At 44.4% G+C, this 17,306-nt stretch overlaps 1 long non-coding RNA gene across 1 annotated transcript; it reads right to left on the bottom strand.

Annotated features, from left to right (window-relative positions):
• Positions 1-1,212: 1,212 nt before the first annotated feature.
• LOC309522148 lies at positions 1,213-7,125 on the bottom strand. The gene is made up of 4 exons (XR_014214909.1): positions 3,938-7,125; positions 2,261-2,415; positions 1,798-2,179; positions 1,213-1,293 (listed from the first exon to the last, which is right to left on the bottom strand). It is a non-coding gene; the product is annotated as an uncharacterized lncRNA (long non-coding RNA).
• Between the last annotated feature and the right edge of the window lie 10,181 nt (positions 7,126-17,306).

Genomic DNA, 17,306 nt, shown 5'->3' on the forward strand with positions numbered 1-17,306 from the left:
ATAACCGTGTGAGCATTTGCCTCCGCACTGTAACAGCAGTTATATCCTATTTACATCCCTGCCCCTCCAAAAAACTGAAGTGCCCCTTCACATATTTGTAATCCGCCAATGGAGTGGCAAAGATACAGTGGTACTTCAGGTTACAGACGCCTCAGGTTACAGACTCCACTAACCCAGAGATAGTACCTCAGGTTAAGAACTTTGCTTCAGGATGAGAACAGAAATCGTGTGGCGGCAGCGGGAGGCCCCATTAGCTAAATTGGTACCTCAAGTTAAGAACAGTTTCAGGTTAAGAACAAACCTCCAGAACGAATTAAGTTCTTAACCTGAGGTACCATTGTTGCGAGGCAAATGGACTCCAATCCAGATTTTTTATTTTTTTTATTTAACAGCATTTTTGAACTGCTTAATGTTGCGAAATCTCTAAGTGATGTATGAAAACATGAAGATAAAAGCAGAACAGTATCATAAAAGCAGAAATCTATTGAGAGTAGGGTCTAATCTTATGGGTTATGGAAAGCCTGGGGGGACACTTATGGGTCATGGAAAGCCTTATGGGGGACAATGCTATGCATAAAGTTCAACTCATGAAATGGGGCTTTCTCTCCCTCTCCTCACTCTGCCCTCAAAATCTGCTCTGGAGGGTCCCCCAACCGATTTTGAGGGTGCATGGGTTGGGATTGGGGACTGTGTGGGAGAGGAGACGTAAAAGCATTGTACAAGAAGATGTCTGCTGTGCTAGTGTTGGATATGGCCCTATGTCTTTAGAAGACATAGAATCACAGAATTGTAGGCACCCTGAGGGTCACCTAGTCCAACTCCCTGCAATGCAATAATATGCAGCTGTCCGATACGAGGACTGAACCTGCAACCTTGGCATTATCAGCACCACACTCTATTGAGAGTGGGCTGCTGCCAGTGACTCCCAGCCGGTTGCCCAGGAACTGTCAGCTGCGTCCCATTGGGGAGAGCTTGGAGGTAGGTAATTAGGCAGGAATGTGGAACGAGGGAGGAGCAGCCTAGTTGCAGTAGAAGCCTAAGCGCCGAGAACAAGGAGAAGGAAGGGGGGAGTTCAAGGGGGAAGACACAGACTGACAGTTTAAGCTCAGACTCAGAGGGAGGGCCACTGGAAATAGCCCATCCCATTATGCACAGGTGCGCAAGAATTAATGAGAGGCGTGAACAGGAAAGGAAGTGAAGGGGGGCTTTAAATGCCATGAGTAGAATTTCCCCCAGAGGATCTATGTTACCTTACAGGACTATATGAGGACAGGTGGTCCTTCAGGTAATCTGCTCTTGAGTTGTTTGTTGTTGTTGTTGTTTAGTCGTTTAGTCGTGTCCGACTCTTCGTGACCCCATGGACCAGAGCATGCCAGGCACTCCTGTCTTCCACTGCCTCCTGCAGTTTGGTCAAACACATGCTGGTAGCTTCGAGAACACTGTCCAACCATCTCATCCTCTGTCATCCCCTTCTCCTTGTGCCCTCCATCTTTCCCAACATCAGGGTCTTTTCCAGGGAGTCTTCTCTTCTCATGAGGTGGCCAAAGTATTGGAGCCTCAGCTTCACGATCTGTCCTTCCAGTGAGCACTCAGGGCTGATTTCCTTCAGAATGGATAGGTTTGATCTTCTTGCAGTCCATGGGACTCTCAAGAGTCTCCTCCAGCACCATAATTCAAAAGCATCAATTCTTCGGCGATCAGCCTTCTTTATGGTCCAGCTTTCACTTCCATACATCACTACTGGGAAAACCATAGCTTTTACTATACGGACCTTTGTTGGCAAGGTGATGTCTCTACTTTTTAAGATGCTTAGGGCTTTATAAATTAGAAACAAGGCATGGCTTAACATGGCCAGGTGGCTAATCAGAGAGCAGTTCCCTCATCACAGGTGAGATATGTGCATGCCCAGGTGCTCCACTCAACAATCTGGCCGTTGTGTTCTGCTCCATCAGATCCATCTCCACAATCCCTTCAGTTGCCTTTTGCACAGTTCTTCCCACATGCATGTCACACCAAACGAACCAAACCAAGCAAATTAAGTGAGCCGGCAACACAGAAGAGGGCAGAAGGGCAATAAATCAAACATGCATTATACATTGGATCTCCTCACATGCAGGGCCTCTTTCCTTTGCGATGCCTGTCAAATTAGGCCAGCTATTCATTTCTTTGGCACAGCAGTCTAAAAAAATGAAAATTTATTCTTAGAGAGGAGGAACATGTGAGGAAGGATGCTGCTATACTGTGAAAATATTATGAATACCTCTGACTTTTTAACCAGTCCTCCCATCCTGGAATCGTGCCCAGTTCTCTCTATTTCTCTTTGCTCTCTGCAGAAAACGATGTGGCTGCAACTTTTTAATCAAGAGCTGTCCTCCTATCAGAAGGACTGCTCCTCCGGGTTCTGTTGCTACTGACCTGTCATAATCATAGGAATGAAAACAACGATATGTGCCCAGCAAGCAGAGGAATAATTGGAAGCATCTAATCCATACTGTTTTCTTTTTTGGAATTATAATGGCCTGGTGAGTGACGGGCTGAACCCAGGTCAGCCGAGTCTCAGGTGCACACCTTGGCTTCGAAGATTCTATACATGGTGTCTGGATTCTGGAATAATGATGCTCAATAGTTTCAAGAACTTAATGATGCATTGTGATGGAAATTAGCTGTATTTGCTTGGTCAAACTTTTTGATCTGCTCCATATTTGCTGTCTAAAACTTCCTCTGGAAACAGCATGGGAAGAACATCATTGGGCTTGGTAGAGCTATTTCCCTCCTTTCCCTTGAGGGATAGCTCAATCGGTAGAGCATGAGACTCTTGAAAGATTCCTGCATTGCAGGAGTTTGGACTAGATAGTCTTCATTGACCCTTCCAGCTCTACAATATATTATTCTATGATCTCCATCCAGGTCTTCCCTTATTCCAATGTCCCTTATATAGTAACACTGCCTTACAGAGGGGGGTGTCCGGCTACCCCACCCACTGCCTCTGAAAGCCCTGTAGGAAGTTGATGCAGGAAAGAGAGAGAGAGAGAGAGAGAGAGAGAGAGAGAGAGAGAGAGAGAGAGAGAGAGAGACTGTAACACCATGGGATGGGTTACTCCCCAAATGGTGATGCCAGTGGGACATGGATTCTTTGGGGAAGCTAACGCCTAGACATGTGATCAGACTAACTTGACCCATAGCTAATTTGGAGCAGGCATGGCAGCAGTGGCTACGCTAGGACATCAAGGACCAAGGTGAAAAAGTTTGAGCTGCATCACTTACGGACTCACTTACGGCCTAGGACCCTCGTACCTACAGGACCGCCTCTCCTGGTATGTCCCACAGAGGAACTTACGATCTTCAAACAAAAACATCTTGGAGGTCCCAGGGCACAAAGAGGTTAGGCTGGCCTCAACCAGAGCCAGGGCTTTTTGGGCAGTGGCTCCGATCTTGTGGAACACTCTGCCACAAGAGACTAGGGCCCTGCGGGATATGACATCTTTCCGCAGGGCCTGCAAGACAGAGCTGTTCCACCAGGCCTTTGGCCAGGGCACAGCCTGACTCCCTCCTTTGGCAATCTTCACAGAATTCTAGCCCAACTGCTGCCATCAATTTGATTTGAATTAATTTTATAATGAAATGATTTTAGAATGTTGTGTTATTTTATTGTTGTTAGCCTCCCTGAGCCTGGCTTCGGCTTGGGAGGGTGGGATATAGATAAAAAAATTAATTATTATTATTATTATTATTATTATTATTATTATTATTATTATTAAAACTGTGTTCATAGAAGACAATCTTACTTGGCTATGAGTGATCTCCAAAGAAGAAGAAGCACCAGATATGAATCATAATCTGAACATAAGCTTTGTTACATTTGCAGCCCCAACCATAATTGTATGCGTTTCTGGCTGATGAATTTCGGTACAAAGAAAGAGGTCCTATCTTCACAGACCTTTTAGAACATTTGTGTAAATCAGGGTATGGGAAACTGTGGTCCTCCTAAAGTATCTGTCCTTGGCCACTGTCCTCCTTGGCCACTGATGATGCTGTCTGGGGTTGATAGGAGATGAAGTCCAACATTTCTGGAGGTCCACAGGTGCATCACCTCTGGCAAAAATGTCTGAACTTTAGGAAAGCTGCAGCTGCTTGGTGAATCTGGAAAAAGCTGCATTAGCTTGCATTCAGATTAAACAAACAGAATTGCCTTGCCTCCTTTGTCCTTTACACAGTAATCCATACTATATCTGGATGCAAGCAAAGCCTTTCAGAATAGATTTGCCTTCTCTTCCCCTTTGTTTGCCAGATACCACACACAGGCTCGCTCATTCACACCCCATAGCCGCAAGTAGTGTTTCTGTCTGCCATAAATTTATGTAATTACATTGAAATGTCTTATCAATAATTCAATTATTCCATTAGTTTTACATTAAGAAATAAATAGAGTTAATACATGTATAATTTATCTGCCTATAAACTAAATAGTTTAAAATGCATTTTTTTTCCTGGGCCTAAAGTGGTAATAGCTTATAAAATGAGAAAACTGTAATAAATCTAATCACCTGTACCTTGAAACATCCCATAAGGTAGAGTATATTGAAGATGAACTGTTATGCAGTTCACAAGAATAAGATAACTCTGATAAAATGCCTCTATTCACTGGGCTTGGGCCTGGTTAATTAAAACACAACTTGTAATTATTTGATATGATGAGACACAGAGATAGCACAACCTTCAAACTTTGCTCTTGTTACCTATTGGCTATTCTTTTAAAAAAAGTATAATTTTCATTATTACCATTTCCAAAATCACATTCACCTTCAAATAAACATCTCCACCATTAATATCTTTCTTTTAATAAAAACATTCAACAACTTCCTTCTTCCAAGGTTTCTTTAATTTTCCCACCATCCCTGCATATTCTTATATATCCATTTAGATCACTTTCTCCCCTTATTCTTCCTTTAATATATATTATACATATATATTCAACAGAATCTACCTTAATGCTGCTAGTGTTTTCACTTGTTTATAATTATTTTCCAGATACTCCACAAAGCTTTTACACTCCTCTTTACAGAGAGCAAGAGATCTTCTTGCTCTCTTATTTTACTTGTTAGACCTGCCAATTCTGCATATTCTATCATTTTTAATTGCCAACGCTCCTTTTAAAGGACCTCACTCACCCACCATTTGGGGGCTAACAAGATCTGAACTGCTGTAGTGGCATACATAATTTTCCTGACTCCTGGGTACTTCTCTCTGTACCATTCCCAGAAGAAATGCCTCTGGTTTGGGGAAAAAATGCATTGTTGTTGTTGTTGTTGTTTTTAAAAAAGACACCCCCATCTCTTTATATATCATTTCCCAGTACAGCTGTACACCGTCATGTTAGAGTTATATTGGAAGAGCGATGGGTTGTTAAACAACTCAGAGAATTGTAGCTCTTTGGGGTGAATCTTCCTCTTCTTCTTTTCAGGTCACTTGTAGCAGAGTAAGATTGTCTTCCATAAACACGTAAGTGACTGTCAAGTCCGATTCTGGATCCACACGTCCTTCCACAGTGGGGACATTGGTTTCCAGGCAGGAGTTGATCATGGTGAGGGTTTGCCAAGCGTGCCTTCCTCTTAGCTTATTTCTCCCTTTCATCCTGAGTGTGAGCGTCTTCAAAGCCCATGACACCTTTGATAAAGGCTGTTCTCCAATTGGGGCGCTCACAGGCCAGTGTTTCCCAGTTGCCTGTGTTTATACTACATTTTTTTAGATTTGCCTTGAGAGAGTCTTTAAACCTCTTTTACTGACCACCAGCATTACGCTTTCCATTTTTAAGTTGGGAATAGAGTAGTTGCTTTGGAAGACAATAATCAGGCATCCGCACAACATGACCAGTCCAACGAAGTTGATTAGGGTTTGTATCTGATGCAAAGGGAGTTGGTGCTTCTGAAAAATATGATGCTGTCTTAAACCTACAACTATGGGAAGTATCCAAAATTGTTCTAACAGATTGCTGTGGCACTGCGAGTGTTTATGCTTTTCCTGATGGGGAAAAAATATCCCTTCTCCTCCCTTTGGGTGCTGTTATTACCTAAGTCAATTGGGGGGCATTTAGAAGGAGGAGAGAGGGTAACAGATAACCACTGTGTGCAGTTGAAAGCAAACACTTAACACTCAACTCCTAACAGCCAAAACTCCATAACCTCCACCGACCATTTCTGCATTCGTCAGCAGCATTACTTATTCATCGTCTCAGCATTAAAGTATTTGTATTGCAATGCAAAGTTGTTGCCGGGATTAAAAAAATAAATAAAAATTAGCTCCTTGTATATTCATACATTTCAGCTTGGCCGGAAACTTCTGTCAGACTATAAAACATTTGAGTCACTCTTTTCACAATAAAGTTGAGTCATACAGCACTCTTTCTGCCAAGTTTCTTGCAATAAGGTAGTTATTTGAAGCAGAAAGTCACAGGGGAAGCGTAGAAGGGATCCACACGATCACAATAATTTCCAAAAAAAATATTGTAACCATTCTAACCTGAAGGCTTGGCTGTTTGAGACCTCTGTCACAGGTCAGGGGACAATGAAGCATAAGAAACTCCGATATTGGCAAACTATCATGTGAACTCACTGCATACCCTCCAACATTTCTCTGAAAATAGGGGCATCCTAGATGATGATGATGATGATGATGATGATGATGATTTTATTTTATTTCCCAGCCACTCTGGGTGGCTTACAGTACATATTACAGTACCTATTAAAACACAGTACGTCAAACATTAAAAACTTCCCAATACAGGACTGCCTTCAGATGTCTTCTAAAAGTTATGTAGTTCTTTATCTCCTTGGCATCTGAAGGGAGGGCATTCTGCAGGGCGGGTGCCACTACCGAGAAGGCCCTCTGCCTGGGTCCCTGTAACTTGGCTTCTCACAGTGAGGGAACCGCCAGAAGGCCCTCAGTGTCCAGGCTGAGTGATGGGGATGGAGATGCTCCTTCCACGTCTCCACTCCCACATATTAAAACATATTAGGACTACCTATACGTAGTTGCTTTGAAAAAATAGAAGCAGCAGCCATTAACGTCACTTTGAGCACCCTCTGGCAGAAAATGTGAGTCAGTCACACATTCCTGAGATACAAAGAGAACCTACTTTGTGTGAATGGTTCTTATGGACATCATCATCATCATCATTATTATTATTATTATTATTATTATTATTATTATTATTATTACCATAAAAAGAAGCCCAGGAGCAGCTGGTTTTTGAGGTTTCCCATCCCTGATTAGTGGGATGGTAACATAGGCATTCTTCAAAGAGGGTGGTTTTCTTAGTCATAGAAACCTGTGTTCTCAAAATGCGCTCTCTCTCTCTCTCTCTCTCTCTGTGTGTGTGTGTGTGTGTGAGAGAGAGAGAGAGAGAGAGAGAGAGAGAGAGAAGATTCAAGCTCAGCGCATCCACTTCACTTCCCTTTCCTGCTGCAACTGTTGGAAAACTGAGACTAAAGAACACTTCCCCTCCTGACTGAGAACAGCTTGGAGTCTTACTGCCTCCCTGCTGTGCTCGGCAAAATCGCTATGATTCTTTGACAGTTGGAGCTTAACCGCCCCAGCCCCCTGCTTGCCATGCTCGTGGGGGAGCTGAGAAAAAGAGACAGTGCTCCCACGGCTCAGAGAGAAGTGATTTCTTGCCTGTGTGCTCCCTTTAAAAAAAAAAATGAGAGAGAAACCTTCTGAGAGAAGCAAGCGTAAGCAATTCCCTCTCAGCTAAGGTAATTGTTTCAAGTTTGGAAGTTGGCAAACGTTTCTCTCAGTTTCCTGGAGAACTCCGATGTCTGCTGTGCCATTTAGAACTTGAGGAGAACAATTAAAGCTACCCTGGTTCCAAACATGCCATTTAAGGATTCAAGCACATTAAAATGCACTCACACCTGTATGCTTCTGCTGCAGCTGTGAAATTCTTTCCGTTTTGTCGGATGGATTTTGTGAGGATGAAGAGGCAAATATTTTCTCCCGGTACTTTTCTCCCAGAACCTTTGCATATATGTGGGAAAGTGCTTCTAAATACAGTAGTACCCAGTGGCGTAGCGTGGGGGTGCAGGGGGGGCCGGCCGCACCGGGCGCAACATCTGGGGGTTAGGGTTAGGGGGCGCAAATCCACGGGTTAGGGGGCGCAAATTACTTGCCTTGCCCCGGGTGCTGACAACCCACGCTACGCCACTGGTAGTACCTCAGGTTAAGTACTTAATTCGTTCTGGAGGTCCGTTCTTAGCCTGAAACTGTTCTTAACCTGAAGCACCACTTTAGCTAATGGGGCCTCCTGCTGCCACCGCGCCGCTGGAGCACGATTTCTGTTCTCATCCTGAAGCAAAGTTCTTAACCTGAAGCACTATTTCTGGGTTAGCGGAGTGTGTCACCTGAAGCGTATGTAACCTGAAGTGTATGTAACCCGAGGTAGGACTGTAAATGTCTGAGCAATTCCTTACAGCCATGAAGGTGGCATGCTCTCTTTTTAATCTTAAAACGCCAGCATTTCCAGGATGCTAATTGCTGTCTGTTTGTAAATAGGTAAAGGTAAAGGACCCCTGGAGGGTTAAGTCCAGTCAAAGGTGACTATGGGGTTGCGGCACTCATCTCGCTTTCAGGCTGAGGGAGCCGGCATTCGTCCACAGACAGCTTTCTGGGTCATATGGGCAGCAGGACTGAACCGCTTCTGGCACAATGGGACACCATGACGGAAGCCAGAGTGCACGGAAATGCTGTTTACCTTCCTGCCACAGTGGTACCTGTTTATCTACTTGCACTGGTGTGCTTTCAAACTGCTAGGTTGGCAGGCGCTGGGTCAGAGCAATGGGAGCTCACTCCATCGTGGGGATTCGAACCGCCGACCTTCTGTTCGGCAAGCCCAAGATGCTCAGAATCCCTCTTGGTACACATATGACCTGTTACTATATTTCATGTAACGGACTCTGGTCCATGAGAGCTTATGTCGCAACATACAACAGGAATATATCATGATTCTCCGGCAATGAATGTGGGGAACATTTGACACCCTAGATGTTGTGGAACTGCAAGTCTCATCAGCCTCAGCAAGCATGGCTAATGGTCAGAGGTTGCTACATACCTTCCAATATCCATCAGATGAAAATAGGGACATTTCTCACTCCCCACAACTGACCCTCCTCGACCCCCCCCCCCATTTTTGTCACACCCACCCCACCGCAGAGCATTTCCTATCAGAGGAAGAGTGTCACAACCACTGTACCAGCAGGACACAGCACCCAGACCCTCCACCATTCTGAGAAAGCCTCTGAATTCCGATTTTATTTTTTTTATTCTTTGATAGATTGACAAAAAGCAAAACACGCACGAATAAATAAATTTTTGAAAGGGGCAAGATTAGATGCGGGTGCACAAAGCATTTTTTGTTTTTGTTTTTTTTAATCAAAACTCCTTGTGCTCTCCTTCTTCCTGACCAGAGTGGCTGCTTCTGGATGCGAGGGCCATCTGGCTGCAACATCTGTCACCCCATTGATCAACTGGGTTGATTCGGCTGATCTGGCTGGCTAGGTGAGAGTCCCCTTCCTCCCTCACCGCTCTGTGTGCGTCCCTTCCAAAGCTGGATGAAGAGAATCATCCCAGATTGTAGGAGAACGTAGGGTCTCCTTCCAATTCTGTGATTCTGTGACACATGAACTACAAGTTCCATAACATGAAAGGTGCCAGAAAGGTTTTGATGTGCAAGTGAACATTGCTTGTGAAACTTCCTTGGCATTTGGGATTGAGTCTGTTCCCTGAATTGTCATTTTAAAGGAAGCATTCGGTGCTTAATAACTACACTTAATTTCTATGCTGGAGGAGAAAGTAGGGGAGGATCCATTTATAAAACATGCATTATTTACCCAAGTGACTGAAAACAACTCCTGAGGAGCTGTTTCGGTGTTTAATATATTTATTATTCAGGGAGTTTGTTTTTTGGTATTATATATTCATGTAACCTTTAATGCAGATTGGGAACAAAGATATGTGGTGGTTGCTAAGGGTATCCATCAGTAAGATTTGCTATCGTTCTAGAACAGTGGTTCTCAAACTCCCCCCCCCCCCGCTGGACCGCATTTTCAGAATAAAACTCTGCTCGCGCCACATCAAATTTGTCATTGATAAGGAAAATATTGAGAAACGAAAAGAGACAACTCATAATGGTGCTTGATTTATAAGATGGAACGCAACTACTGTATGATGTGAACATGGAACACCCAGAAAGTAAAAATAAAAAAAATAAAAATGCATCTATGTATGAACATGAATGATTCCCAGAATATAATATTGATTGCCCTTGGATCTTCCTGCCACATTTGTCATCCTCTCCTACCACACCAGTGCAGGCGCCACACCCTTTGAAAGACACTATTCTAGAACTGCCTCTCTCACACATTCATGGCTGACTCAGACAAGGATTCCCTGGCATGGTACAGTCCTCTTATGAATAGTGTACGACCCCAGAATTTACATTGGTGTGTGGGTTAATATGAAAGCATTCTCCATGTGAAAAATATACATAGCAGCAAGCTTACATAGCAGTGGTGATCTATCATCAGGAATGCAAACTTTCCAGAAGGGACATCATATTGATGGAAGGCACCGTCAAATAGCAATCCACAATCTCTCTCTCACACTCACTCACTCACTCTCAGAGAGAGAGAGAGAGAGAGAGAGAGAGAGAGAGAAGAGAGAGAGAGCACTTGGTATAGTCAGTTGAGAGGACTGGATCATGTCTGAGAGAATCCATTTGATTCATATTTCAAACACATGACTGCAATGCTATATACCACATGTGGGGAACCTTTGGCCCTCCAGAAGTTGCTGAACTACAACTCCCATCATCCCTAGCCATTGGCCATTTTGCAGGGGCTGATGGGAGTTGTAGTTTGGCAACATTTGGCAGGCCAAAAGGTTCTCCAAGCCCTTTGGCAGGAATAGCAAATGCCATCTAGTCCAAACCCCTGCCTATGCTACAACACCCGCAGTAGGTTTTCAAAACTTGTCTACAGCAGAAACTTGATGCATTTTTCTAGGAAGAGAGTTCAACCATCGCAGCACTACCACCAAGAAAGCCCTGATCCTGCCAAACTTGTCCTAACCAATGACAGGCCAGAGATCAAGTTCTCTGGTGTCAATGTTAAAGTTTGAGTAAGTTCTTAGCAGAAAGTGTTTGATAAAATATTATTCAGTTTTGCTAGGCAGGAGAGTTGATTGGGACGTCTTGTACAACAAACCACTTTCCCCCCAAATCAGGGGTTTTTCTGAGGTGTGTGTGTTATTTTACAGTAAGGAAAGTAACTGGAAAATGCACTAGAATGCTACGTGATAACACTTGCTTTGAAACATTGTCATCTAACCTCCCTGCAAACCAGTCACAATGAATACTGAATAAAGAGGTCAGCTGGAAATGCCCCTAGTCTTCCAAATAAACACCTCTCCAAGCAGTATAAACCACAGTGTGGACAGGCGGAGTCCCCCAAACCCTGGGCAGCCCCCGTGTGGAATAATGACTCAAGACAACGTGCTATGGGGTTAAAATTGGCCACAACGTTATGTTTCAGATGTGGGTAGACCTTGGCTCAGGAATTGGGCATTTATCCCTCCCACTCCCCCACCGGAGATCTGGGGAACTTCAGGGTTATCCAGTGTGGGAGGGGGGATAGGCTGGCTCTGGAGAACATATGCTCAAGCAGAGAGAGCCCGCCCCCATTACACCACCATTGCAGGGGAGAGCAATGACAACCTCTAGGCCTCCCCTCAAAACAACCCCTTTAATGGGGAACCCTGGTATCGCCGTTGCAAAAAGGAGGGTGGGTGGGTCACCACTGCATGCCTCACCCCCAATTTATGGAAGATAGACTAAAGGATTCCGCCCAAGGCCTGATACCGCCAAAGTTGTGATGTTTTGCTACGGGAAAGGCAAACCTGCCAATGCAGGAGAATTCCTTTCCAGCCCTTCAACAGCGACCTTGACGTAGCAGCGCCCGCGTACCTGTGGAGAAAAGGTTTACGTGCAAAAGAAGTCTGAACTGAGGGTGGGTAGGGTGGGAGAAGCTCTGGAGACAACTGATGATTCCTAGGTAAGATCCATCCCCTATTGTGTGGGCAGGTAGTCCCTCCCCCCTACCTGGCCTGATCACCTTGGCAACACCTCCCCAGGAAGGATTGGGCTGAGGTAGGCAGAGACCTCCAGGTATCCCACCTCGGGGAAGGCGAAGCCAAGCCTGTGCTAATGGTGCCACATAGGGTCCAGGGGGCTGTGCGCAACCAAGCAAAGGGCACCCCACATTTAATATGAGGAGCGGTCATTGCCCTGCATTTCCCCTCCTGGATTTACATCAGCTAAGGGCTCAACCAGACTTCCTTTTGTGCCACACCTTCCAGGCACAGGTCTGGACTTTTCAGGTCCCAATCCTAGTGGTTTTGGGTTGTTTTTTTGACCCACCATTTTCCCCTGGGGAAACCCACTGCTTGCCACTGAATTGGAACAACCTGAAATCTGCAGAAAACCCGAGTGCCTTTTGTTCCAATTCAGTGGCAAACAGTGAGTTTTCCCAGGGAAAGCTGTGGGTCGACAAACACTGGAAGATGCAAAAGGAAGTCTGGTGGAGCCTTAAGTGCGAGCTGATTTGGAAAGCAGTGGGTTAAACCACAGAGCCTAGGGCTTGCCAATCAGAAGGTCGGCGGTTCAAATCCCCGCGATGGGGAGAGCTCCCATTGCTCGGTCCCTGCTCCTGCCAACCTAGCAGTTCGAAAGCACGTCAAAATGCAAGTAGATAAATAGGTACCACTCCGGTGGGAAGGTAAACGGCGTTTCCATGCACTGCTCTGGTTCGCCAGAAGCGGCTTAGTCATGCTGGCCACATGATCTGGAAGGGACGCCGGCTCCCTCGGCCAATAAAGCGAGATGAGTGCCGCAACCCCAGAGTCAGCCACGACTGGACCTAATGGTCAGGGGTCCCTTTACCTTTACCTTAGTCTTTAAGTATGAAAAACAAAAATACGGTAAGTTTGATACTTTCTGGAGCTGGAAGGTCCTGTGGCAAACACTAGGCAACCACACACGCAAACAATGCCTAATAAATCCATTCAGGCTTTTCTCCTGAATCTTTAAAATTTAAGCCCTGCTAGCGCCGTCGCTTTGCAATGTCAAGGGAAGCAGCAGCTGCTGAGCTGAACAGAAGGACCATCCATTTTACTGTTGCTTTGTTTTGAAAAATGCTAGAGCGAGTCGGGGAATAGAACCAGCTTAAATGTCAGCACTTGGAAGTGGGGTAAACAGCAAGCAGCTATCAGTAATCCATCTCCTTTGTTTTTAAAGTAATGTTTTACTCCTGACAGGCAATTTAATTGCTAGTAGGAGTAACCACTAGACCTGAAGAGATGAAAACTCTGGGACCAATTCTTTTTTTTTTTTGAGCCCGCAGTTTTTCTTCATATTTTCAAAGCAAATATGGCTTGAGATGCCATTAGCTAGAACTGGAACCGCGTTCTCGTAAGGAGTTTGAGATTTCCAATTAATTCTTTTCAGGGTCAAATTGTGACCCTAGACTTTAGGGTAGGGAAAAAAACCAAGAGTTGTCTCATAGCCATTTTAGCACAGGATCTATTTGTGGTTGCAGTGAGGAGGCAAATGATCACAGCTGTTGTTGTTTTTTAAGTAGAAAAGACATTGGACCTTGCTCTATACTGAGTCTGGTCACTGGTCTATGAAGCTTAGTATTATCTACACTGATTGGCAGTGATTCTTGAGGGTTTCAGACACATGTGCATATCTGAAGTTGTTGCTGTTGTTGTTGTTACCTCAATATGTATTGCTTTACAATTATTTTTGTAGGCTGTGCTGCAGAAAGAGAGAGAGAAAGAGAGAGAGAGAGAGAGAGAGAGAGAGAGAGAGAGAGAATAGAAAGCTACAACTGCATCAGTTTTCCCCCCTAAAAACCAAACTACCATCTGGTTAGCACAAAAATGAATCGTGTGGTTTATATGCCTCTTTTCCCCCTTGCCAGATCTCCTTAAATGCACTGGCAAGAGTCAAGCTTGGATGCAGAGGAAACAGCCTGTCAGGTTTGTCAGGCTTGAAGAGATATATTCAAAATGATTATTATTTTTTTCATGTGGCTCTATTTAGCAAGGTCAAACTCTTCTTGGACTTATTTTTATTTATTTATTATTTAAAGGGGGGTTGTATGCAAAATCCTCCAGCATTTTCTTTAAAAAAAAATGTTTACCTTCCCTTTATTTGGTCTTTGCGCAGAAAGAAAGAAAAAATCTCATTACATTTTTAAAAGGCAGAACATGATCTTTCCAAGTTAAGGACTAAGCAGGGAGGATGTTCTCTTACCATCTGTGAAGGTCACGAGTTCCCAGAAATATGATTGCAACAAGAATGCAGCCATCATCCTTCAGGGCTGTAAGGCTCACTAGGTACATCAAAACACCACCTATATTGATGGTTTGCTAGATGGCAAAATGACATTGACCAGAATTTTTAGCCATGAATGGCTCCTCTTCTGGAGGAAAGAGAATGTTATTCTGTTCTCAAACCAGGCATATACACCTTACACCTTCCCTGAACATGCCCTGCTTCTTAAACATGATTGTATCATGTATCAAACGAGGGAGCAGAAACAGAACAGTTGAGGGTGATGTGCTTGATCATCCTTTCTTCCCTTCAGGTGGACCTAAATGAAGTTCTCTCCCCCTGTAGATACATAGACCTGTAGATCTATAACTTATCTCATGTCCTGAAGCCATCGTGCTATACTTTCTCCTTCATCCTACCCAGGGCAGGTAGTGATGGGGCTGATATCTGGTAGGTCTGGTTGGCCACTGTGAGAAGATGCTGGACTAGTTAGCCTTGTCCAGCAGGGCTCTTCTTATCATCTTATGATGTGGACCTGGAGTAAGGCAACGCACCACATAATGGCTTTGGGCTAGGGTTGCAAGAAAGCATCATTTTCTGTTGCATCCTGCATGCATTGCACACAGCACCGTTTCCATTTCTCTGCAGTTCAACCTCCACCAAAAGCTACCCTATTCCTCTAAATTTATACAACTTAAGTTATTTGTGTAATGAATTAATTATACAAATTATGTCGGCATTGCATTATTCCGCCCCACCCATTCCACTGCAAAGGAAATGCAATGCAGAGTGGAGTGGGGGATGTATTCCATTTTGGGTCATTGGCAGACCGAAAGCAATAGCAACAGTGATTACCAATTGAATCTGATGCATTAATTTCTCTTCTAGACATGGGATGTTAGCAAATGTTAGCAGTTTCCACTCTCGTTTGTGTTTTCATCCGAATTCTCTGATGTCCCTATTTCAGACACAGGACAAATTGCACTAGGTGCTCACGACATGTTGGTACCTCTTGAATTTTTTTTCGCATGCCAAATAGCAGGAAGAGGGATTAAACCAAATCAGTACCACGGAAGGGAAGGGTTAAGCCCTCTCCTTATATACAGTTTTCCCAATCCTGATTAGTTCCCTCATACAGTACAGAAGGGGGAATGTATTTGCCATGCCCTTCAATTCTTTCTGGTTTGAGCTGTAATTATAGGGAGTGTTGACCCAACCTCTGCATCTTCCCCCACAGACTTTGGGGCAGGTTCCCTCCCTCCTGGATTCCCTACCAGGGCCTCTGTCACTGATTTTAAGTCTCTGGTAGGTTAGTATGAGAACAGGCCAGCCTTCAAGCAACTTGGCCTCAGCTGTTAAGGGCTTTAAAGGTCATGACCACCACTTGGGGCCCCAAAGCTTACAGGCAGCCAGTGTAGCTGACACAGAGATTTTAGCATTCTGCACCAGCTGGAGTTCCTGAACAGTCTTTGAAGGCGTGAAAAATGTGTTGAAATAGTCCAGTGCATGGCCGCAAGATCTCCCATAGCCAAATAGTGTCGCAGCTGGGAGATCAGCCTCACCTTATGCAGGACAGACCTTGGCTGGATCTACACTGACCTTTTTAAGGTTGCAGACCATACTGGTAAAATAAAAATGGTCATTACCTTGTTTCCTCCATAACACAGTTTCCCTTACTGCCGGTTCCTGGTGGCCGCGCCCTCTGGTGTCACCCTTTAGTAACACATTATTAATTTTACAAGCAAAATGTAACGTGTCTATCTACGTTATGATAACTGTTCCTTAAATGTTATGAACCACGAGTGCAGATCCACCCTTAGTCACTGAAGTCACCTGTATTTTAACAGATAATGTCATTTCTACAAGTAGTCCGAGGATGTTCACCTGGTCTTTCAAAAATTCCAGGGAAGGGGCACTGATGGTGGAGTTTGCTGCTGAACAGGGATTTGAACTCAGGCCTCTTAAGTCCAACACTCACCTACACTGAAACCTTCAAACAAGCAATGTAAATTTCTCAGTTTCTCACGGTATATTATACTTCTTCCATACCCTTTTTGAGGGAATCATGCCAAACTAGGATACAGTGGTACCTCTGGATATGCACATCTCTAGGTGCGTATCCTTCAGGATGCGAACACAGCAAACCCAGAAGTATTTTTCTGGGTTTTGCCACACACAGAAGTGCTCTACTCGCCATGTGCATGTGCAGAAGCGGCACCTCTTGTTGTGAATTCCTCGGGATCCGACCGGAGCTCCGGAACGGAATCCCGTGCACACCTGGAGGTACCACTGTACTTTGCTTCCATCCAGAGGTAACCAGCTGTATGCAAATGAATTGTTCTCTCTGTCCCAGAAACTCTCTTGAACCCCTTCATGATGAAAGGCCCTACACAAATGCAGTAGAATATTGTTATTGTTTTCTTTATTGAGTGGCAAATTCATGCTTGTTATTCATCATGAAATTGGAAAGGGAGGAAGCAATCATTTTTGCCTTGATATGTGTACATATGCAGATCTCAAAGGAGGGGGGAATCATCAAAGAAAATGACTGATCTTTTGAATAATAAGGGTTTGCCTTTCAAGATTGGGAAGATGTAATATGAGCAATTTCATGGAAGCAGGAGATGGATCTGTAGATTATACAGCAGTGCCATACATTGGCCCTGAAACTCCTCATCCAACTCAACTCAGTAAAAACACACCATCGGTCCCTGCAATCTATGTCAACTTTTCATTGGCTACATTCATACCATGCAATTAAAGCGCTATCATACCACTTTAAGCAGCCGTGGCTTCTCTCAAAGAATTCTGGATGTTGCCGTTTGTTAAGAGTACTGTGCATTGTTAGAAGACCCCGAGGGATGCGGGTGGCGCTGGTGTCTAAACTACTGAGCCGCTTGAGTTTGCCGATCAGAAGGTC

This window comes from Podarcis vaucheri (assembly GCF_965113315.1).
Source record: "Podarcis vaucheri genome assembly, chromosome: 17".
In the NCBI taxonomy this organism is placed as follows: Eukaryota; Metazoa; Chordata; class Lepidosauria; order Squamata; family Lacertidae; genus Podarcis; species Podarcis vaucheri.